This window comes from Cryptomeria japonica, chromosome 6 (genome assembly GCF_030272615.1).
Source record: "Cryptomeria japonica chromosome 6, Sugi_1.0, whole genome shotgun sequence".
Taxonomy (NCBI): Eukaryota; Viridiplantae; Streptophyta; class Pinopsida; order Cupressales; family Cupressaceae; genus Cryptomeria; species Cryptomeria japonica.
Window position 1 is genome coordinate 440,066,943 of NC_081410.1, and position 26,441 is coordinate 440,093,383.

Genomic DNA, 26,441 nt, shown 5'->3' on the forward strand with positions numbered 1-26,441 from the left:
AGGAAAATATAGAAGAAATATACAGAGAATTGGTGAGGATATAATAGAGAAAAAATAATAGTGAATAGAGAAGAGAGTTCAAAGAATAGAGAGAAGAGAATTCAAAGGATTAAAATAGCATAGATGAGGAAAATCATTGGATATCTAGACGCATTGCAGACAGATTTGGAGACGATTGCCATTGATCATTTCAGACTTGGGTCGAATTTTAGAGGTAGGCTCTTAAACGAGCAATAGTTTGTTTTATTATTAGAGAATAAGAATAGAATTATCTCAAGATTTGATTGTTTTAGATATTTAGTGAAGAAAAGAATCCTATTTCTGAATAGTTTATTGCTTTAGAAGTTGCTATGATTATATGAAATTTCGTTTGAAGAATTCATATAGGTATGTGCAATTAGAATTATCATTTTAGATCAAGGAAAACATTTGTTAGTATAAAATTAGAGAAAAGAAGTATATAGACAAATACATGTGGAAAATTAGAGAACTTATGCAATCTAAACTTAGAATTTGAAACCATAAGATGCATGATTACGCTATTGGATTTTATGAGAAAAGATGAAAGAATGTGTACTCATAATTTCTATTTCTGAGTTTTTTCTTTTTTCTATATGCTACATATTCATACATGTGTTACACCTTCTTGTTTTTAATTCTTATTCTTGATTTACTTGTAAATTTAGAAGCAAAAGATTGTTTTCTTATTAGATGCAATTTGGTTGTAAACGAAAGATTGTTTTCCTTAAAGGTTGTAATTTTATCACGCGAGAAATGGGAACTAGACTTGAGAAAAGAAAGATTGTCTTCTATATACTTCTCCCGATTTCATATGAATATTAGAAAAGAAAGATATGTTTGTGTTTGGGGAAAGTTACCTTCTAGGACGAGTGCTGAATGTGGAATCATAGAGAGAATAGTTTGCTTTTCCAAACTATATTTTATTGCTATGCATGGCATTATACTTAGCTGAGTAACTTGACCATTGAAATAAACGAATATATTTTATACTCTCTACCATATCCTTGATTGATCTTGCTTGTTTCTTTATGGAATTAGAAAATTGAAAATGCATGTATCATTCTAGGCACGCACTAGATTCCATCTTGTCTATAGAATTCTTTTTGCTAAGCATTTCGTGCAGGGTCGGGTATTCTTGATTGACCAAGAATTTTGGGGAAGTGTAAGCTTCAAGGTTGGGTGGAAAAAGCACCTAAATCTTGTTCTCGTCTTCATTCTAAGGATTGCATTGAAGATATCTTTGGATTGTAGATCAATAGATGCATCTGATTATTTACTTTATGTTTTTTTCTTGTTATATGAACTTAAGGCACTGGAAATTCCAAAGTATTGTATGTGTAGTCACACAAATCTGTCCATTTTAATTAAATGAATATTTTGTATTTATTTGATTAAAAATCCACTAGCCATCAGTTAATTAAATAAATATTTAATTAATTCATCCCCAAACATTCTTCTATTAATTAAATAAATTATTCAATTTATTTTAATTAATTCATTAAACCAAATACAAATCAATTAAATAAATAAAATCTATTTATTTAATTAAATCCCCCTATTCCTCTTTTGAATAAATTAAATAAAACATTTATTTAAATCATTATCCCCCCCCACTTGCATTTTCCTACAAATGCAACTTGCACACATTTATTGGAATAAATGAATTTTTATTTTAAATAAAATCCTATTTTTCCTCACCCACCAAATCCACTTTCAAAATCTAATCCCCTTCTAGATACTTATAAACCCTTCCTAATTAGCCTAATCCCTCCTCTAAACTTTGTCACATCCCTAAGCAAAGGGAAGTCACTTCTCAAAACCTCAAAGTCTTTGATAACCATTAAAGGCTTCAAGTCTTCAACCACTAAATGGCTCAAAGTCTTTGATAACCTTTAAAGGCTTTCAACCTTCAACCACTTAATCCCCAAAGTCTCCAATAACCATTAATGGTTAACTCAAACCCTCCCACATGGTTAAAACATTTGTTTTGACTCAACCTCTATCCAACCCAAGGGTCTCATCAGGCCATTAATGCTTTGACCATGATTATCTCTTAAACATTTGCACAAAGGTTTATCCTTGGATTAACTCTTAATCCAGTGGGTAAGCTTAATTTAAACTTGACCCTTAGCCTTTAGATAACCATGAGGTCTTCTCAGGCCTTTAATGCCTCCAACCCCTTTTCTCAACCCAATCCTGTGTTGACACTTGTCACTATTTTATTGGTGCCAATTGTGCACATGGATCCCCAACTTTCAAGCTTGACCCTTGATTAAACCTTTCAATCCTGGCCATCCATTGCTCCATTTTTCCTATAAATAGAGCCCATTCCTTCATAATCCAGATCCTGAAAACTTGTATGCATCTAAGCTATAGACATTTTAGAGAGCATTCTTAGCATAATCAATCTAACATCTTGTCTTTTTGGTAAAATCAATCATTTTAGCATCAATAGATTAGTATTAGCTTTTCATTTCACATTTAGAGCTATACTACAATCTCAATCCTCCATAAGCATCCATATTGCAAAAAGCTGCTGAGAGCTACACTATTTTGGAACTTGGAGAGGAGAGGAACAAGGGAGAAGGAGCTAAGGCCATGCTAAGAGGCAGTTGGAGATGCCTCATAATCTTTGTTTCGTTTATTAGATACATTAACATGCTTTTAGTGTCTCTCTTGGTATGCCTTTTTAGATTAGTTTTTGATTGACTAACACTAACGGTTTTCGTGTCTTTAGTGTTGTTTATCAGTTGCTAACCTTGTGCCATTTAGGAGGGCATCATTTGGTGAACCCGACGTGAATCCAAGCACCTAAAAAAACAATTTTTTTTAACCCAACTAACATGTTTGAATGTTGAACTTGACACACAGGTCGCGCTTTGGCGCTTTTGTCCGTTTTAGCGCTATTGTTTTTTGTCTTTTAGCGCTTTTGTTCTTACAATAGCGCTATTGTCAAAGAATTAGCGCTTTTGCCAGTATTTTGGCACTTTTGTTCATTAATTAGCGCTTTTGTATTTATATTAGCGCTTTTGTATTGTTGTAAAAATCTTTTCTTTTAGCGCTTTTGTAATATTCTAGCGCGTTTGTGTTAAAGTAGCGCTTCTGTTTTCACACAGACTAGCACTATTGTAACAGAACGTTGTAAAAAAAGGCCTTGTAATTGATAAAATTATTTTTCTTAGGTTTGTGAGAGGCTGAATATATATGGAATATAACATTTAAGTATAAGTGACATTTCCTCTTCTCTTTTCTCTTTCTTATACTTTAAGTTATATTCCATATATATTGTCACGATGTTTGAGAGGGGTTTCAGACCTCTAGGAGTTGTAATGCAAAATCTAGTTTTTGGAAGATCCTCCAAATTTTAGACTTAGTCAAATTTCAGGGCATTTTAGAATCAGGATTTGTAAAATTTGTAACCAAAATCAGAATTTAGGCTTGTGTAAGCCCACACTAACATTTGATCACTGATTGTGTGCAGGTTCTAATCTGTTTTGTGCAGGGGAAGGAGTTAGTTTAGAGGCTTTAAGTATCTTTTTTTTAACTTTCTTTCAACAAAAGTTGGTTAAAAAGAATCCATTCTCCCTTCTTGTACAAGTTAAAATAAACCTCACATTTTATTTTGGAGTGCATAAAATGAATCTCAAACTTGTTTTTGGTGCTTAAAAGAAAATTCATCTTTCTTTATTGCAAGGTAAAAAGAACAACTTCAAATTTGCTTTCATTGCAAGTTAGGACTCATTTTCTTTTGGTGCTTAAAATCAACAACACAAATTTGATTTCCTTGCATCAATTTGGACCTAAAATTTACAAACCACACTTCAAATTTTGGTGCAAATAAAATACACAATCCACTTGTTTTGATTTTTGCAAGCGATTTTACTTCATGCAAACGTGTTTTTCATTAAGTTGACTAGGATTTCTGAATTCTAGATTACAAAACACATTGTTTTTGAAGTTAAAAAGAACACCATGACTGTTGGAGCAACATCTCCAAATAGTTAAATCACATTGCAATGCTGGATTAAAAAGAACAAGTGTTTTACGTGTTTGGCACGCTTGTGCACAAAAGTCAGTCGAGTGGTCCTACCTCTAACACACACTATCCTCTCCCTTGGCTTTCGTGGTCCTAGGTGCAAGAGAAAAGTGTTAGTAACGCTCACATTTTATCTTTTTAAGAGAGGCCTGCCAAGGGATTGATACTCTTGGGAATGACCTCGAGCGGTAAATCCTTCGAGCCGCTATAGAAATCAGGTGAGAGCGAAAGCTGTAGCCTTGGGTATAGCTGTTCCTATAGTGTAACTGGCCGAAAGGACAAATGGGCCCCACCACCAGTTACAAGGCTCTTAAGTGAGTCACTGCAGAATGAACTTATGTCCAAAAACATCGAACATGACTAAACACCTCTAAGTAGTAGCCCACCTGTTCTATTGATTGAGGATATTTGAGATATAATTTAGTGCAAGAGCATAGATGGTTTTGCTCCCAAGATACTCACCATACATATTTCCTTGAGTAGAAACATAGCTTTTTGAAAAGTCACTTGTGGCTTGATAAAAGTGGTGACTCCCCCATCATAGGGATCATCTATTTGTTATGCTCGTGCAAGACTTAGTATATCACATCCTTACCTACCACGGCGGGATTCATAAGGTATGTAGTACCAAAGTCGAAGAAATATCAAGATGTGGGCTAAATTTATCACAACTGGCCATTTGACCTTAGGGATAAAAAGTGTTTGAAGTGTGTTTGTTTTACAGACCTAGTGCAAATTGAGCCGACTTCAGGCTTTGGAAATACACCTTAAAATGCATCTAAAGGAAGGGTCAAAAACAAGTCCAAGGATTGGGTTAATCTAGACCCATACTCATTTGTGCCTTTTTAGGCAACATTCTTGTGTTTGTGTGCTTGCTTTGTTTTTCTTGTCAAAGAAAAATCAAAAAAATCAATCCCAAAAACAAAGTATTCATCCAACATCTGTCAACACAACCAAAAATACCAAAAAAACAAAGTGCAAACAACACAGAGTCACAACTTTTATGACCATTCTTCACATCTTGCGAAAGAAGAAGTGTCATCAGAATATCAACTTGAAAAGAAGACCATTAAGCTCAAAGGCTTTGATCAAAAGGAGGAAATTCTTCTATATCAATTGACAAATCTTTGTCTCTCATAGAGTCTTTCTACATCGCATGCGTCTATACCTTCAAGGCAAAAACAAATGAATTTGATTCAGAATCATTGAACCACAGAGCTTTTATGCAATATAGAGCTCTGAGTTATCACAAAAATCAAGGAGGAAAGATTAATCCCAACTTTTTCCCCAACATCTGCGTCACCTACAACACAGCTCGAGAAATACCTACAACACCTGAAAGGGAAGAGGTAGAGTTTGTCCCATTTATAACACAAAGTTTTTATTGAAGTTGAAAACATTTTCATCCATCATCTCACTCATACATCATCACTTCATCATCAATCCGTCCCAACTCTCAAAACATTAAGAGGTTCTTGTCCCAAGTTCTCTTTTAGATATTGCTTGAAATCAAACACATCACATCACTTTTTAGATTGTTTCTACATCTAGGATAAGCTCATCCTCAGAGACACATCTATGCAGGTTAAAACTAGTTCATGAGTGAATCCTCTCATTGCTAGGTAGTCAAAATCTGTAACACATCTCAGATTTCTCTACACCTTATCACATCAACACTTATCAAACAAGCAAGCAATTTAAAGAGGGAATTTTGGTTACATCTACCTTAAAAGTGTTAGAGATCTACATACCACCAATCCACTAAATCATCAATCCTTCATCAAACAACTCATCATCATCTTCAATCAACTTCAAACAAAATGGCTCAAACCTGATCACAGTCGAGACAACGAGAAATAGAAAGAGAAGAGGAAGAAGAGGAAAATATCAATGAATTTCAAGAAGCACTTGGAGGAAATGCAGATGACGAAAAACCAAGTACTCCCACTCCTGCAACAATAGAAAGGGCTCAGCATAACCCTCTCTTTAACAGATTGTTTGATGAAATACTCAGGAGCAAGGCGGATGCTCACTTCTTAAGACTCGCTCAAGAAGGAGCCAAACTCCCCTCAGACTTTTATCTTGCCCAATTAAGACAAGCATCAGAAAGTCAAAGTCGCCAGGAAGAGGAAAGGCGTAGAGATCCCATCAGATATAACATCCCTCGAGGTAACCCACCACCTCCTCCTCCAAATGAAATGGAGATGTTGCGGCAACAAGTCGAGAATCTTGCCCAACAACTTCATAGTGGTGTCAAGATTAACCAATTTTCACTCAATGACATCTGTCCTTATCCTTTTGATAGGAATCTTTACATGCCACCATTTCCACGAGGATTCGAAACACCCAAATTTGAAAAATATAGAGGAAAGGGGGATCCCCGTGATCATGTCTGAGAATTTCATTCCCCTTGTCTTGAAGTGGCATATGAAAACACATACCTAATGCGCCTTTTTCCCCAAAGCTTGGGAGGAACAACCACATCATGGTTTTCCCGACTACCAGGTGGCATTAGAACATTTGAGGAACTCATCCAGAAGTTCCTATCTCATTACTCTTATAACATTGAACGCGACATCACCATGGCTGATCTATGCAATACCAAACAAAAACCAGGTGAATTATTCTCAGTATTCCTGCAATGATGGCGCCAAATGTTTAGCAGACGTTCTCTTCAGTTACCTGAACGAGAACTAGTGGAAATTTTCATTTCCAACTTAAAAGAAGAAATGGAATTTCACTTGGAAGTCAAAGACACAGACTCTTTTAATGATATGATCACCAAGGGTTTAAAATGTGAACGAGCACTCATCAAGAAGGGACTCATCAAAATCTTTAATGAACCAAAAGATGGTCCTCGCCCATGCTTCAACAATGATAAACCAAACTTCTGGAATAAGAATAAGAATATCGTCAACGATGGGGTTGTGGATGCTCGAACTATCCAAAATGCACAACCTGTGGTTCGGTTTGCAGGACAAAATCCTCCACCTCAGAATCACACAAATGTTCCTTCCAATCAAGGTCGCATCACGTCTCATGATGAACCAAGACCTCGTCAGCAAAAACAGAAATGCACATACACTCCCTTAGGGGAACCCATTGAAACAGTGTTGCGACAACTCCTCTCTCAAAATTTGGTCACTCTACCTAAGCTATCAAACTATGAGCCTCAAGTCAAACCAGCATGGTGGAGAGATACTGAACACTGTGAATTCCATCAAGGAAGAGGACACAAGACAAGTAATTGTCACCGATTGAAAGACCTCATTTAGGATCATATTGATCGAGGAGAAATTGAAATTGAAGGACATGACCCAAAAACGACCAATAATGATCATCTGATGTTTAAAAATCCACTTCCATCACAAGATCAAAGGGATCCTTCCACTTCCAGGCGAGGCACTGATACCACTGATTATACGCAGGCTGCGTATAACTACACTGTAAATCACCTGTATGATGCCAGTGAACAAATTGCAACTATCACCTTCAAAAATCCCACCTCAAATTGCAATGTTGTTACACGTCGTGGCAAGGTCACCATCAAGGCAGCTCCACAAGGCACCACCTCTGTCCCAAAGCAGTACAATCTTGTGGAACAATTAGACAAAACCCCTGCACTTATATCCATTTTGGAGCTTTTGCGTCTGTCACCCTCTCATAAAACTATCTTGGATCAAGCACTCCAAGAAGCGTCAGTCCCCACAAATTTGAATATGGACCAATTTCAAGCCATGGTTGGAAATCTCAAGTCATCACCTTGTCTCACTTTTTCTGAAAGTGACAACTCTTCTTTCCAACAACCTCATAATGCTTCGCTACACATTGAAGGCTTTATCAACCAACACAGGATCAAGCGAGTCTTGATCGATAATGGAGCAGGCCTAAACATTTGCACACTACAGTTGGTCACAGCATTGGGATATGCAATAGAATCAATGGATCCTCGCAAGAAGATCACCATCAAGGCCTATGATGATGCAGAGCATTCATCCAAAGGAGTTGTGGTACTACCAATCCAAGTCAGTCCTGTGGTAAAGCACATAATTTGTCAGGTTCTGGACCTTCCTCTGTCATATAATCTATTATTAGGGAGACCTTGGATACATGCCATGCAAGCTATTCCATCTACCTACCATCAATGTATCAAGTTCCCACATAACGGTACAGAGATCACAATCCTGGGCGATGCAAATCCCTTTGCATATTGCCATAATATCAACCATCAACCAGAGATTACTGTTCCTAATAATAGGGAAGCCATTTCCTCCACATCATATATAAGTCCCGCCTCTCTTGCCAATTCGAACACCAATATGCCCAAGCAAGAAAAGCTTAAAATGAAGGTAGCAGAGGAAGGTCCTGGAGAATATAACTTGAGTCAGCTCTTTTGTGTGGGACAAATGCCCACTTCTCCTAGAACTCATGGTAAACCACAACAGTTACTCCAGCAACCACTAAACATACCAGCATGTGATTTGACACCTTTCATTCTTGGAAAGAGTCAAGAGGAAGAAACACAAGATGAGGACCTGGCGGAATGGATCTATAAAGATCCCATCACCACTGATGAACCGCAAGATACACTTCCTATGGAACAGTATGGCAAAGGCCTTCTCATTATGCAAAGAATGGGATATGATGGTCAGAGTGCTTTGGGATACTGCAAACAAGGACGACATGAACCTCTGCTGCCAGAATTCAAGCCCAAAGGTAATACAAGCCTTGGCTTTGAAAAAGAGATTCTTCCTAAACTTAGGTTCAAAGGAAAACCCAGCAAACCATTTTGCCCACCTACTGCAAAGAGGACACCTTTCATAATCAAAGCACCATCAAGCACTATCCCCACTACCCCATCGAGGCTCACAACTCCACCATCACCAATGTCACTCATCCCATCAAACGAACTGGTAATTCCATCAGCGGCACCATTAGCAGCAGCAGCTGTATCAGAACCTGCAACAACATCTATGGCATCAGTAGTTCCAGCAGAAGTCACTGAGTCAACACTGTCGATACTTCCAGTAACAAATCCTTTCATCCCTATCAAACTTCCTGCCACATCGATTACTACAAAGATACATAAACCAATCACACCTACCGTGTTTAACTCTAAAGACATCCCAGTATGGTATAGCAATCGGATGCTAGAAAGTGATTCAGAGACTGACTCGCATGAGTGGGAATTTGATTCTGTACAGCTTAATACTTCAGATGAGGAAGACACATCACCACCTCCACCATGCAAATACATACCTGTTTACGGAGAAGCACAGATACAGACCACTTGGGTTCCTGAACTGGAAACATCTTCCACAGACCCTATGTCTCATCCTATGCCTGATTCTGACAGGGAAAGTACCATCAACGACCTTCACCACACTGTCTTAACCCTCACTGATACATCTAATGCACTTAACCTAATCGATAAAGTAATGCCCATTATCCACCCTGAACTCATTGAATGGAACCAACCAAATCCCCCATGTCTTGACTTCTTCCAAAACGATGAGGCCATCATTGACTTTTTGGAATTAAGGGATAACCTACCAAGAAGGGATCACAAAGCTGGATTTGCCATTGAACTTAATAGCGCAACATACTTTGGGGCGGATGCCAAACCTTTCAGCTGCAAAAATATAACAATAAAACATGGATCTTCCAGTGAAAACCACACTGTGGCACTGTTTGATCCGACAAAAGTAAAAAGAAAGAGCGTATCCAATGGTGAAAACCTCTCTGAGGCGCCTGAGGATGAAGGGTTTGACATTCTCCCTGATAGTACACAACAGGAATGATCAACGATTCTCATCAAGGAAACCAATGAATACAATGTGGGGACTCCTGAAAATCCTCATATCATACATCTGGCATCTCTTCTCACTCCAGAGGAACAGCCTAAATTTATAGAGTTCTTCTAGCAGCGTCAGATCAACTTTGCATGGTCATATGCAGACATGCCTGGGCTTGATCCTGATTTAGTCATGCATCACCTCACCATAGCAGAAGGAACCAAACCTGTCAAGCAAAAGCTTCGTAAGATGCATCCTCAGATTGCAGTGCTAGTCAAAACAGAACTCAAGAAACTCCTAGATGTTGGTTTCATTAGACCAATTGATTATGCAGAATGGATCTCCAATATTGTGCCAGTTGGCAAACCAAAAGGGGGCATCTGCATTTGTACCAACTTCAGAGATCTAAAGAAGGCCTGTCCTAAGGATGACTTCCCCCTACCAAATATCGACATCATAGTGGATCTAACAGCAGGACATGCCATGCTTTCACTCATGGATGGCTTCTCTGGCTACAATCAAATAAAGATCTCACCAGAGGACCAACATAAGATAGCCTTCACATGTCCATGGGGCACATATTGCTGGAATGTAATGCCTTTCGGTCTAAAGAATGCAGGAGCGACCTATCAAAGAGCAATGACCACCATCTTCCATGACATGATGCATACCATGATGGAAGATTATGTTCATGACTTACTAGCAAAATCACTCACTAGAGAAGGGCATCTCCACATCTTAGATAAAATCTTTGATAGACTGGAACAATACCATGTTCGACTCAACCCAAAGAAATGTGTCTTTGGAGTAACCTCCGGGAAGCTTCTAGGATACATTGTCTCAAGCAAAGGTATTGAGGTCAACCCAGCAAAGGTAAAAGCAATCAGGGACATGCCACCTCCAAAGAATATCAGTCAGCTAAGGACATTACAAGGGCGACTTCAATCCATCCGAAGATTCATTGCACAATTGGCTGATAAGTGTCACCCATTCACACATCTACTACACAAGAACATCCGCTTTTAGTGGGATGCCCGATGCCAACAAGCATTTCAGACGCTTAAAGACTATCTCATGAATCCACCATTGTTGATGCCACCAGATCCAAGTAGACCGTTGTTACTCTACATCTCAGCAACAAGTACAACATTAGGTGTACTACTGGCACAACATAATGCAGAAGGAAAAGAGTGTGCTGTTTACTATATCTCTCGCACACTGGTAGGCTATGAACTCAATTACACACCTATTGAGCGAGCTTGCCTAGCAGTGATCTTAGCAACCACTAAATTGAGGCACTATCTATTAACACACAAAGTACAACTCATTGCAAAGATTGATCCACTCAAGTATTTACTCAGCAAAGCAGCATTGACAGGCCACTTGGCCAAATGGGTGATGATTCTAAGTGAATTTGACATTGAGTACGTGGACCGTAAAGCTATCAAAGGTCAAGTTATTGCAGATCAGTTGGCCGATGCACCACTCACAGGTGATCATCCTCTTATTTCCAATTTTCCAGATGAGGAGATATTCATGATCACAGCAGCACAACCATGGAAACTATATTTTGATGGTTCATACACTAGGCACGGCTCGGGGGCAGGCATTCTGTTTATCACACCTCAAGGTGATAGCATCCCAAAGTCTTACAGGATCACATTTCCATGCACAAACAACATAGCAGAGTATGAGGCCTTGATCACAGGACTCAAGTTAGTCGTACAATGGAAATTACAAGAACTGCAAGTATATGGCAATTCCCAACTAATCATTCGACAAGCAACAGATGAATATCAGACCAAGGATGATAAACTCATGCCATATAAGCAAATGGTGGACAATCTAAAGGCATCATTTACTACTATCACTTTTGAGCAAATACCAAGAGATCAGAATCGAGCTGCTGACGCTATGGCTACCATCACATCTCTCCTAGATCTTCCACAGAATTCAACACGCTACGAGTTCTTGGTAGAACAACTTTGGATCCCCGCTTATGATATCCTTGAATCTGAAACGATATGTCGCCTTGTCGGTTTTGAATCCCCATGGTATGGTGAGTTCTACACCTATCTCCGCGATCACACCCTTCCTCCCAACCAATCGAATAACCAACGAAAAACCTTCATTCGCCAAACTGCTCGATATACCATTATTGCTGAAACCCTATACCGACGCGGTCTTGATGGTACTCTCCTTCGATGTCTGGAACAAGATGAGATAACAAAGGCTTTGGAAGAGGTACATGAAGGAATTTGCGGGACTCATTCAAGTGGTCCATCACTCGCCAAGAAACTCCTGCGAGCTGGATATTATTGGCCATCTATGGAAAAAGATTCCTACTACTTTGTCAGAAAATGCAAGAAATGTCAAGTTCATGGCGACCTGATACATGCACCAGCCTAAGAACTGCAACCAATCACAACACCATGGCCTTTCTGTCAATGGGGCCTTGACCTTGTGGGTAAGATTCATCCATCTTCATCCAATGGCCACAAATTCATTATTACCGCCACCGAATATTTCACAAAGTGGATCGAAGCTGTTCCACTTACCCAAGTCACCGGCAAGCAGATCGCCTCATTCATCCTCAACTACATCATCTGTCGGTATGGTGTACCCATGTCCATCATCACAGATAACGGTCTTCCTTTCAAAAATCAGGATGTCCGTGAACTTTGTGAGAAATTTCATATCCAACACCGCTTTTCCACTCCCTATTACCCACAAGGAAATGGTCAGGCCGAAGCATCAAATAAGAACATATTAAGAATCCTCAAGAAGACAGTCAATGATGCCGGTCGTGATTGGCATGTTCAACTAAATCCAGCGCTATGGGCATATCGAACTAGCATTCGAACCCCTATAGGTGCAACTCCTTATTCATTGGTCTATGGTGCAGAAGCTATCTTGCCTATTGAGGTCGAGATACCGTCACTATGGGTTTCCTTGCACAATCTCATCGATGACGAAGCTTGCGGAGTCTCACGTCTTCAGGACTTAGAGTTACTTGATGAGAAACAACAAGCTGCATACAATCACCTCAAAGCCTATCAACAACGCATGAGTAGAAGCTACAATCACCGAGTTAGATCTCATACATTTGAGGTAGGTGATCTTGTTCTTCAAGAAAATCCTCGCAACCAACCAAACTGAGAACATCAGGGCAAGTTTGAATCAAACTGGCTGGGCCCATATGTTGTCACTGCTGTGTTCGGGTCCGGGGCATATCAGTTGGCTACATCAGAAGGAGAACCGCTTGTAGATCCAATTAATAGCATGCAGCTCAAACGGTTTTATACCTAAGTTGTACAGAGCATTAGGCTCCCCTACATACTAGAAAATACCAAAAACATTCAGAAAAATGTCCTGAAGAAAATACAAAAAAACATTCAAAAAAAAAAAAAAAAAGTAAAGGAAAATCATGCATCCAAACGGTGAACAACCACTCTGGTGGCACCTTGGGTAAGTACGGTGGTGAAAACCTGGCAAACAGGTGCCACTCGTAAAGGCTATGGCTCCATTGTCTTTCAGATTTGTTGTGATCACACCTACTTCATACACACATCCATCCATCTAACCATGGCTTGTTATTTGATCTGTAATCAACGAAAGTACTTCATGCGTCTTGCATCCCACTTTTTCATAGTCATGTCTACACTTGGGGGCAATACCCTTAACCTATTGATGGAAGTGGATTCTACATTGTCTTAAGCGTCATTACGTTCTTCATTCAAGCAATCATCAAAAATATCAAAAACATTGGAAAATGTCTTAACAAAATACCAAAAACATTCAAAAATGCCTGACAAAATACCAAAAACATTAAAAAATGTCTCACAAAATACCAAAAACATTCAAAAACAATACAAAAATCCAAAAAACATCGAAAAAACCATTGAAAATCAAACAAAAACATGGCAATACTTTGTACATACTCATCTGCGCAGATACCAAAACAAGCATTAACAAAATACTCACACGATGACCATTTACCAATCGAACCACATAATCAATATCAACACTCACAAACTGTCTTCAACAAGGATGAATCCTTCCTTACCAAAACAAAGACAAGATGACGTTTTCTTTGACAAGAAAATTATGTTAAGCTATCAAATACTTGGTTGATTTGTGAGTACAATCGTTTGTTTATCTGTATCGGCATCTTTCAACATTGTTTTGTATCATTTGCACATTATTTCCGATGAAGTACTGGGGCATGTACTAATGGTGTCTATGTGGGAAGTTCACCAAGCTACGTGATCTAATGCCAAATGCAGTCATAGATCATTACGGCTTGCTAACTACATCGTATACCTCGACCATATGAGCATGAACCATTACCAAGGATCCTTATTCTTTATTCTTTATGTATATATTGTTTGTTTGCAGGTGCAATGCTCTTCCTTTGGTTCCTCCTACCTCATCCAAACTGGATACAAGGTTTTATTTTCTTAGTACGGTATGCACTTGTCTCAGGATCTGATCAGCCTAAGATCAAGGAGGACGATCCAAGTCATGCATGAACGGAGATAATCCTTGTCTATTCCACAAGCAATACTCAGGTTAACTTGATCCATTATATCAAGTTGCTTGTATTAACTTGCTATATAAAATCCATGTAAGGAATACTCAGGTCATCTTGAATCATTATGTCAAGATGCTTGTATTCTCTTCCAACATTTTAAAGCTCAATGATGAAAATAGAGCACTATGGATCGTCATCTCATCTCATCTATATATATTGCATTTTGTTGCATTCCACCCATCAATACATTCATAATAGCTACATATCATGCATACATAGTCATAATAATGCATACTCTATTTTCCTCTTCTTCCATAGGAATGAGTCATAGGTTCTCCATTTCTTCTATCTAACATCGAACCCACCCCCCCTCACCCTCCCCATCTTGATAATCAGCATCACATACCCTACATCGTTTCTCAATCAACCCAATCAAGCCACGTTCATCACCATCCATCTCTAAATAGGAGGGATTGTGTTTCCTATGCTAAGTCATCCAATAAGCCAAGCAAGTTACTCTGTCTGCACAGGTACATCGACTCACACACACCTAGACTATCAACAGATACTCTGATCAAGTATCTTCGGGTCTCAACAGGTAATCGATTATAGTAATCCTAGACTACATCAGACATTTATCATAATGACCTAGTCTCAACGGGGCTGCCATGATTCCCCACAACCATCCATCACACGCACACACTATCAATTGATCAACCAATCAAACACAATCCAACGGACAATTACATCAATTGTCTACGTCTCAACAAGTATTTTGCTTCATATACCTTGACTTCATCGGGCAATTACATCAATTGTCTAAGTCACATCAGGTCACTTTGATTCACTTACTCAGACTTTATCATGTCCAAGCGACCAACTGACATCAACTATCACGCTTTGACTTGACCGGGGCAATTAAACCGATTGCACCAGATTGTCCAACCAATTTTGATCAATTGTATAGCATCAATCCAAACCCCACACTACATCTGCTATGTATCTCTTGCATGACCTCAGGGTACTCGCTGGCTTGTTGTTTCTCCGTATTCACTCTATTTTTCTTCCATTCTTTCACTATTGTTGCTAATTTCTTCTATTCTACCTCCCCTCCACTTCTCATTCTTTTTCGAGAGATCGCCCGATTTTTTTGAAATTTTTCAGCCCATCTCTCGAGGGGGCATACCACCCATTAAATTCACATTTTATGGGGCATTTCTTCACACCTATTTTTCTTTCTTTGAAACGACGCGATAAACCGCACCGTCTCAAAGAGGGGCAAATGTAGTCACACAAATCTGTCCATTTTAATTAAATGAATATTTTGTATTTATTTGATTAAAAATCCACTAGCCATCAGTTAATTAAATAAATATTTAATTAATTCACCCCCAAACATTCTTCTATTAATTAAATAAATTATTCAATTTATTTTAATTAATTCATTAAACCAAATACAAATCAATTAAATAAATAAAATCTATTTATTTAATTAAATCCCCCTATTCCTCTTTTAAATAAATTAAATAAAACATTTATTTAAATCATTATCCCCCCCCACTTGCATTTTCCTACAAATGCAACTTGCACACATTTATTGGAATAAATGAATTTTTATTTTAAATAAAATCCTATTTTTCCTCACCCACCAAATCCACTTGCAAAATCTAATCCCCTTCTAGATTCTTATAAACCATTCCTAATTAGCCTAATCCCTCCTCTAAACTTTGTCACATCCCTAAGCAAAGGGAAGTCACTTCTCAAAACCTCAAAGTCTTTGATAACCATTAAAGGCTTCAAGTCTTCAACCACTAAATGGCTCAAAGTCTTTGATAACCTTTAAAGGCTTTCAACCTTCAACCACTTAATCCCCAAAGTCTCCAATAACCATTAATGGTTAACTCAAACCCTCCCACATGGTTAAAACATTTGTTTTGACTCAACCTCTATCCAACCCAAGGGTCTCATCAGGCCATTAATGCTTTGACCATGATTATCTCTTAAACATTTGCACAAAGGTTTATCCTTGGATTAACTCTTAATCCAGTGGGTAAGCTTAATTTAGACTTGACCCTTAGCCTTTAGATAACCATGAGGTCTTCTCAGGCCTTTAATGCCTCCAACCCCTTTTCTCAACCCAATCCTGTGTTGACACTTGTCACTATTTTATTGGTGCCAATTGTGCACATGGATCCCCAACTTTCAAGCTTGACCCTTGATTAAACCTTTCAATCCTGGCCATCCATTACTCCATTTTTCCTATAAATAGAGCCCATTCCTTCATAATCCAGATCCTGAAAATTTGTATGCATCTAAGCTATAGACATTTTAGAGAGCATTCTTAGCATAATCAATCTAACATCTTGTCTTTTTGGTAAAATCAATCATTTTAGCATCAATAGATTAGTATTAGCTTTTCATTTCACATTTAGAGCTATACTACAATCTCAATCCTCCATAAGCATCCATATTGCAAAAAGCTGTTGAGAGCTACACTATTTTGGAACTTGGAGAGGAGAGGAACAAGGGAGAAGGAGCTAAGGCCATGCTAAGAGGCAGTTGGAGATGCCTCATAATCTTTGTTTCGTTTATTAGATACATTAACATGCTTTTAGTGTCTCTCTTGGTATGCCTTTTTAGATTAGTTTTTGATTGACTAACACTAACGGTTTTCGTGTCTTTGGTGTTGTTTATCAGTTGCTAACCTTGTGCCATTTAGGAGGGCATCAGTATGTATATATGAGTGAGATACTACTTAAAAATTCCTATTGAATAAAGAATCTTTATCTCTTTATAGAAAACTCGTGTTTATTATGATTTCAATGGAAGGATCATTTAGATCTAAGAATGGAATAATGGAAGAAAATAGACTTATTAAAGGAATTATGAGTTTATTTAAGAATAAAGAGTATTTCGTTTTATTATTTAATTTAGAATGTTTTACGTCTTTACATTTTGGTATTAGAGCATAAGGTTTATAACACTAGGACCTTTTGACCATTACACTAAAGAAGCATTCCTTGATATAGAGGAATTGTTGAATTACTACTAGAGATAGATCAAGCAACGAGAATGAAAGACTTGACTAGATGCTTGATCTTTTAAATCAACATAATGCTAGGATGGATGGAATCAAACAAGAAGGTCAAAGAGTTGGTGAGGTTCGAAATGAACAACATCGACAGGAAGAGAAACCTAGAAATGAAATTCATAGAGCCGAGGAATATGTTGATTATCGAGCTAGGATTCAAGGGAAGTTAGCCAAAGACTTGAAAAGGATAGCCCACCTAAGTTCAATGGTAAGACCATTAGAAATGGTGCTAAAGCTTGGGTAATTGAGATGGAGAAGTATTTTGACCTTCGTAACATGTCCAATGAAACTAAAGCAGTATGGGCTTCTTATCAGCTTACTGGAGAAGCTACGACATGGTGGGACAATGAGAAATCTGAGAATAAGTTACAACCTGGTGATATTACTTGGGAACTATCTCTCCAATCATTTAGGCAGACGTGGTTTCCTCAGTTATTCTTTGACAAGAAGATGATTGAATTCCAGGATCTAACACAAGGTGGTTTGATAGTTACTCAATACTGGGAGAAGTTTACCAATCTCCTAAAGTATGTTCCGCAGTACCAGATGGATGAACGATTCTGCATTCGAAAGTTCAGCTTGGGTTTGAGGATTCACATTGGAGAACAAGTGGATATTCATAATCCATTGACCATGGATGAATTTTTTGAGAAAGGAACTAAACATGAACAAAAGTTGCAGCAGTTGGCGAATTTTAGAAAGAATGTGAATACCAAACCATTTTTGGGGAATGGGAATTTCCAAACCAATGATCAATAGAAGGGCAATCGACAGATAAGAAATCTGAAAAGAGGACGTACTACTCAGGAGAAAGGAGGAGTGAACCAAGGTGGAAACAAGAAATTGAACAATAACACCAACTTCACTAATCCCAGTACTAGGCAAAACTTTGATAGGAATAGATCAGGTGGACACCCAGGACCTAAAGATGGATGTTACAACTATGGGGGAAATCATTATGCTTCAAATTGTCCATAATGTGCCACTACTCAAAGAGGAGGAAATCAACAAGGAGCTTCACAACATCAGATTCATGCAATGATTGACAATCGTCAGGTTGATTTTTCAGGCTTCACCTATCCAAATGATAGGTAAGATTTTTGGTTAATTAGTTTCTATTTTAATATATACATGAGCTACTAAATGCTTTATTTATCCTAAAGTAGTTTCTAGATTATCTATTAGACCTAGTTATATGTCAAATGCATGGATGGTTCAATATGGAAATCGAGTAGAGAAGAGGGTAGATTCATGTCTATTTTGCAGTGATTTAGAGTTTCCTAGTTTCCAAACTCAGGTTAATCTATATGTGGCACCACTAGTATTGTATGATGTCATCTTAGGTATCAATTGGTTAACTAAGCACAAAGTTGTAGTAAACTATGAGGATAAGGTTGATAGTTGTATAGATGATTTTGGAAATCTGGTTGAGATTCTTTGGTCTCAAAAGCATCTTGAATTGAGACACATCTTAGCTATGAAACTCAAGAAAGCCCAAAGGAAGGGATGTTTCATTTTTGCTATTTTTATCAGTGACTTGGATAATGTCAAGAAGAGCTCTAAGGATTATCTAGTTCTCAAAGAATTCCTGGATGTTTTTCCAGAAGACCTTACTAAGTTATCACCAAAAAGGGAATTTGATTTCTCTATAAAACTCTTACCTGGAACTGAGCCACAATCCAAGGCTCCATACAAAATGACTACCACATAATTGTATGAGCTTAAGGTTCAATTGTAGGATTTTCTTAGGCAAGGTTTCATAAGACCTAGTGTATCCCTGTGGGGTGCACTAGTAATCTTCATGAAGAAGAAGGATGGTACCTTGAGACTATGTATTGATTACATGATGCTAAACAAGGTAACCATTAAGAACAGATATCCTTTACCTAGGATAGATGAGTTATTTGACCAAATGAAAGGTGCTACAGTATTTTCTAAGATCGACCTTCGATCAGGTTATCACCAGCTGAGGATTAAGGATGAGGATATTCCTAAGACAACATTTCAAACTCAGTACAGACACTATGAGTTCATGGTCGTACCTTTTGGTTTAACCAATGCCACAACAATGTTCATGAACCTTATGAACAACATTTTTAGAGATTATCTAGATGATTTTGTGCTTATATTCATTGATGATCTATTGATCTATTCCAAGAATGAAGACGAACACAAGAAGCACTTGAGGATAGTTTTGTAATGGCTAAGGGATCAAAATCTTTATGGAAAGTTTTCAAAGTGTGCTTTGTTTCAAGAAAAGTTGCACTACTTAGGTCATGTTATATATACTGAAGGAATTTCAGTTGATCCTACAAAGATAGAGGCAATTGTAGACTCACCAACACCTCAGAGTGTTACAAAGGTTAGAAGTTTTATGGATCTTGCAGGACAGGAAGTATGTGGAATTTTTTTCTAGGATAGTGACACCTATTAATTCTCTTCAAAAGAAGGGAAAGAAACTTGAGTGGACTCAGAAGTGTGAAGAGTCATTTTAGCTCTTGAAGCAGAAATTGACAACACCAATCTTGACTATACTAGATCCAAATGGACACTTCACAGTAATTAGAAATGCCTCAGGTGAAGGTGTAGGAGCAGTGTTAATGCAAGAAGGAAAAGTGATTGCTTTTGAAACAATATGAGTTGAACTATGCACCACATGATTTGGAGCTTTAAGCTATTGTGCATGCATTATAAATGTGGAGGCATTACCTCCTAGGGAAGCCATTTGAGTTGAAAACAGACCACAAAGGCCTGAAATATATTTTTACACAACCTAACCTTAATGCAAGAAAGAGAAGGTGGCTTGAATTCCTAAGTGAGTATGATTTTGGCATTGAATATATCAAAGGAAAGGAAAATAGGGTAGCAGATGCTCTCAGCAGAAGAAGACATCTAACTGCTATGGTTACTATAAGGTCAAATTTGAAGCAGCAAGTGTTGCAAAATCTTTTTGAGGATGAGCATTACCTAAGGGTTAAGCCAGCCTTGGGAGTAGATCCTTCAGATCACCATTTTGATGGATATGAATTGGAACCTTATGGTATTTTGAGATACCAAGGAGTAATGTATATTCTTGAAGGTAGAGATTCAAGGAAATTAATATTTCATGAGGTGTACAATACACCTTATTCGGGACATCCTGGAGTGACAAAGATGGTAGCTGAATTGAGAACTTTGTATTTTTGGCCTAAACTCAGGAAAGAGGTGATTGAGTATGTGGCACAGTGTTTGGAATGCTAGCAAGTGAAAGTTGAGCATGTTCATCCAGAAGGACTTTTGTTTCGACATGTCATACTAGAGTATAAGTGGCAAGTAATCAGTATGGATTTTATCCAAGTGTTACCTATGAGAAAGAATAAGCATTCTATCATCTTAGTAGTGGTGGATAAATTGACGAAAGTTTCACATTTCATACCTGGAAATCTCAAGGATGGATCATTTATTCTTGCAAAGAAATTTATGCAAGAGATATTCTGATTGCATGGTGTACCAGAAACCATTATTTTAGATAGGGATACCAGGATGACATCTAGATTTTGGACAACATTGAATGCAGCTTTGGGAACCAGACTGAACTTTAGCTGAGCATATCATCCTTAGATTGATGGACAAACGCAAAGGGTTAATCACGTTGTGGAAGATCTCCTACAGATGTATTGTATAAATTAGCAGTACATGTGGGAGGAGTATATGTCTTTAGTTGAGTTTGCATATAACAACTCCATTTATGCATCTTTAGGGATGACACCTTTTGAGGCACTCTCTGGACAAAAGTGTCACACATTCATTAGTTGGGATAGGATGGAAGATAGGATAATTATTGGTCCTGATTTTCTCAAGGAAATGTATGAGCATATGAAATTGATCAGGACAAGACTGAAAGAGGCAGCCGATAGATAGAAAAGCTATGCTGATGGAAACATGACTTTTAGATAGTTTTCTCTAGGAGATAACATCTTTTTGAGGGTCAAGCCTCATAAGATCTCTCTCTCATTTGGGATATCATCAAAGTTGGCACCAAGATATGTGGGACCCTTTGATTTGTTGGAAGTTATTAATCCAATCACTTATAGAATTGCTTTACCACCTGCTCTAGCTTGAATCCATAATGTTTTCCATGTTTCTTTGTTGAAACCTTATCATCTTGATACATCTCATATTATTGATTGGCAATCTTTACAGGTACAAGATCTGGGGGTGGTGCTAGTGCAACCCATCCAAATCCTAGATCAACGTAGCATGAAGCTACATAGCAGTGATTTTACTCAGTATAAGGTCCAATGGGACCAATATTCTGAGGATAGTGCTACATGGGAGGATGCTAAGATGATTGACCATCATTTTCCTCATTTTTTTCTTAGACTAGTATTTGCTTATTGCACTAGATACCTTGATACCCTGGATTGGATTCACATGTTGTGAACTTGGATAACATGGATGCTACTGTTATTGTTTGTTTTGATTTGAGACTATGACGTACAGTTAATATTTTATGATGTTAAAAAAAAAACTACGTGCTTATTGATAGAATAATAAGACATCGGGACAATGTCTCTTTCAAGTGGGGAAGGATGTCACAAACCATATTTATCTGTAATTATTTATTAGGAAAATAATGCTTATTTTATTTATTTATGAAATTGAAATGAAATGAAAATGGAATTTTTAATGAAATAAGATAGGAGATCAAATGCAATGAAATAATTTACATGCAATTGAATGATCATTATTCCTTTTATTAAGAAATTGGGATCGTCATTGCTAATGAGCAATTGAGTGCAAGTGAATGCAGGAACAGGTGAACGCGAGAACATGGTTTAGGTAGAGTTGTTTTAGCTCATGGAATTTGCTAGAATAGATGGGAATCTCACAGACCACTTTAGAATATATATGTGTATCTATTGCATGATTTAATTTTGTGATTGAATCAAATCCGAATTTGCATAAGTGAATGTGAAATGATATGTCTTATTTCAAAGCAAGACCTATATTCAAATATTAGGTTAAATATGAATATTGATCGTAGATTTATACGTTCTTTGTGTATAGATATGTGTAATTGGATGAAAAATTGTACTTATGTGTTCACTTTTGTGTTTTGATAGTAGTACATATATATGTGTGTGTGTGAGTGTGTGTGTCTGTGTATGAGTTTGAATATCAATTTGATCATATACATGTATATATGTATATAATTATAATGTACATATCTTATTATCATGAAATTTAATTACTTTACTTCATGTATTTTGTTTATATATATATATATATATATATATATATATATATATATTAAAAGTATTGTATGTAGATATGAGTAAGATACTACTTACAAATTCCTATTGCATAAAGAATCTTTATCTCTTTATAGAAAAATCATGTTTATTATGATTTCAATGGAAGGATCATTTAGAGCTAAGAATGGAATAATGGAATAAAATAGACTTATTAAAGGATTTATGAGTTTATTTAAGAATAAAGAGTATTTTGTTTTATTATTGAATTCAGAATGTTTTACGTCTTTACAGACTTTAGTTGACTTTAGGAAGCATTTGAAAGACTTGCATGGGACTTCAAATAATGGTAGAGACATCTTTCAAAAGTATATGTTATTTTCTATTAGATGTATGGTTGACGCTACACCAAAAGATCGACATGTTAATGCCCAATACAATCACTAGACTTATAGAATCCACAAGAGGTGGTTAAGCCATGTCACAAACCCGAGCATTGCACTGCACAAAACAAGGAGACAAAGGGTGCACACCTTGCAACAATCCCCCCCAATGCAAGCAAGGGGGTTTGAACCTTTGACCCAGACTCTAATATCACTTGTTAGAAGTATGGTTGTCATTGCACCAAAAGATCGACCTATTAATGCTTGATACAACCAGTAGACTTATAGAATCCATAGGAGGTGATTAAGCCATGTCACAAACCCAAGTGTTGTGCTACATAACACAAGGAGACCAAGGGCACACACCTTGCAACAAATATCATGATGGATGAGAAAGCATTTTTGTAAAATAATTTACTCAAAATCAAGGACATTAAAAATTAGTTTTCCAATCATTGATTAGAAGATGGAGGAGGAGGGCATGGTGGTAATCATGTTGAAAAGGTTACCACATGCATATGAACATTTTACTGAGGCACTCAATATCACCTCTACAAATTTTGATCCAAATTTTTATGAGTTATATAGTAAGATATTACAAAAGGATAGATAGAAGAAATAGTTTGGTATTAGCAAGGGGATTACACAGTCCATCATCCTGGTGGTGGGCAGTGGCTTCAGTGGAAGTGCTCACATTCATGACATGATGATCTACAAATACTTCTCCTCTCCACTGATACCGACAGTTGGCCCCATGGAATGGGCTCGTCAAATAGGAAACAAATTGGCCATCAACTACAAATGGCCCACAATCCAAAGAATTAGATGAAATTGGGGTGGGTACCATGTCAGGGATAATGGCTGAGATATTTGACATGGACAAAGAAGGCAAGAAGAGAAAAATGAAAACAACATGGGCCACCTTCAAAAACTATGTAAAAAAGGATGACTTTTCCCCTTTGAATGTACTCTTCGCAACAAATGAGGATCTATTCTCTGAGTCAGAGAAGTTAAGGATCTTAGACTATGGTGCTGAGATTTGTTTCTTCCTGTACTAGTACATCTAATCTAACACAGTTAATGTAACATAGTTACCTATAAAAAAAATCAGAAATAGGGTATATACCATTCTTTGTTGCTTAGGGCTTGCATTTGCAAGAGCTGAAGACAATGTTCCAATAGGCAAGCGTTGTGAAATTACTGGAACACCCCCCTATGTGTGTGAAAAGTGAATCGGTATCTACAAGCTATAAGACACAACACTTCAATAAACCATTATTTGCATGGGTTAGTTAATCAAAAACAACAAAATGAAATCCATTGCAAGTCGGCTTATTGCCTTCTAGTAGATGCGAGTTTAGATTTCTCTCAGATTGCTAAGTTATCTAGTGACTAGACAACAACTAAACGAAGGATTTTTATTTATATGAGCATAAGATTGAGCTAAATGAATGCAAGATTTAAGCTAGATGAATGCATGATTTGCAAGATTTAATCTAACATGATTTAAGCAATAAATGAGATAAATGATCTAAATATGTATGCAATAACTAATATATGAATATCTGAATGCACAAATATCAATGAACCTATAGCAAAAACATCATGATAACAATATATTCTCCAAGATCTTTGATTAGGAGATGAGAGCCTAAATTTATGGAAAATTCAGAAAGAAACCAACGACTGAGATCAAATGATTTTGAGCGATCAAGATTTTCCCAGAAGAAGCACAATCCAAGTGAATTGATGTGATTGGCTTCTTTTCTTACTTTTAAAGGAAAATGAACTAAAATTAAGATAAAATCAGGAAAAAATGATTTATTCTCTATTTCATTCAATTTTGAGATTTAATTGTTTTAGTTGCTTTTCTGAGATTTTTTTCAATTTTTTATTTGATTTTCAAGATTATATCCATTTGATTTCTTTTCTCAATTTTTAATTTTATTTTTTTTCCAATTAATTTCTTTTTTTATTTGTTTCCTTTTTTGAAGGTTTGTGCTCATAATTTCCAATTCCTCTTTCTTGATTTGTTTCCTTTTTTGAAGATTTATGGCAATTTTTATTTATTTTTCAAATTAATTCCTCTTTTTAATGATTTAATGGCAAATTGATTTATTTTTTATTGTTTTAATTTTTTGATAGGTAATAGGTCATAGCCGCAATATTTCTATTAAATTTTAAGAATTACACATCGATTCAGTGTGAGCACTGTAGGAAAGAACCGAGGCAAGAAAACCTCTAGTCTTGCCCAAGGAATTTCTTCCTAGTATACAAGTTTATATAAATTTTCGGGTGGGTTGGCATTTTGCCATACATTGGTGAAACATGCTTGCAAATTAATTTATTTAATTAAATATGCAAAAGATATTTAATTAAAATAAATAAGATATTTGTATAAAATGATTTACTTGGAATGATTTAATTAATATTGAGTGATTAATTTTGCCATGTGACATTGATGATTTTCAAAATTAATTGTGTGCTCAAGATTTATTTAATTGCCTTTGGTTAGGACATTGGTGACGTTGTCGAGATTAGGGTCTCATGGTTTAGATGACCATTTTTAGGGTATTACATTTGCCCCTATTTGAATTAATGTGTGAGCAGCGCATTGGTTCAAAGAAAATTTGATGTCTAGGAGATACCAGTTCTGAACTTGATTGATCATGAACTAGATGAAGAGTGAGGTATTCAACTTGTTTTGAAGCGATGATACTAAACAGAGTTGATTAAAGAGAAACCGATCCCAAACTTGATTGAACTAGGACTGATGAAGAGAAAAGATACCGAACTTGAACTTGATTGATCAAGAAGCGGATCTTACTGATCTAGAACTTGATTGAACTAGACACAATGAGCGAAGAGAAAAACCGATCATAAACTGTCCAGCTTGATTCGATGCGATGAAACTGAACACCTTCTTAGATTGAGTGTGATCAAAGATACTCTTTAAACCCTTGATTGAGTTTAAATGAATAATCAGCTTGATGAAAAGCAATGAAACTAATTAACATTAAGACACTAATTCAAACAAAGACAATATCAGCTTGATTTGAAGTGATGAAACTGATATACCCCTAGAGATTGATTTGATGAGGCTTAGCCGCTTGACTTGTAAGGAAGACTTTTGAAAGAAATTCTCAACTTTGAGGTCATGAGTATGCCCCCTCAGGAGCTAAATCGAAAGATAGTGAGGGTTGCACAATGATTTTAAGCATTTATTTTGAGCGATTATAAGTTATTTGAGCACAAAGATTAATGTTGAAGATTAATATTAGAGTTAATTTGAGAACTAAGTTGAGATTTAGCGTTGATTAACGAGATATTGAGCGCAAATTGAAGAA

The 26,441-nt window shown here is 36.9% G+C and overlaps 1 pseudogene; it reads right to left on the minus strand.

The window, feature by feature from the left end:
• LOC131876640 (polyadenylate-binding protein 8-like) overlaps positions 1-26,441 on the minus strand; it is a 43,134-nt pseudogene that overhangs the window by 6,396 nt on the left and 10,297 nt on the right.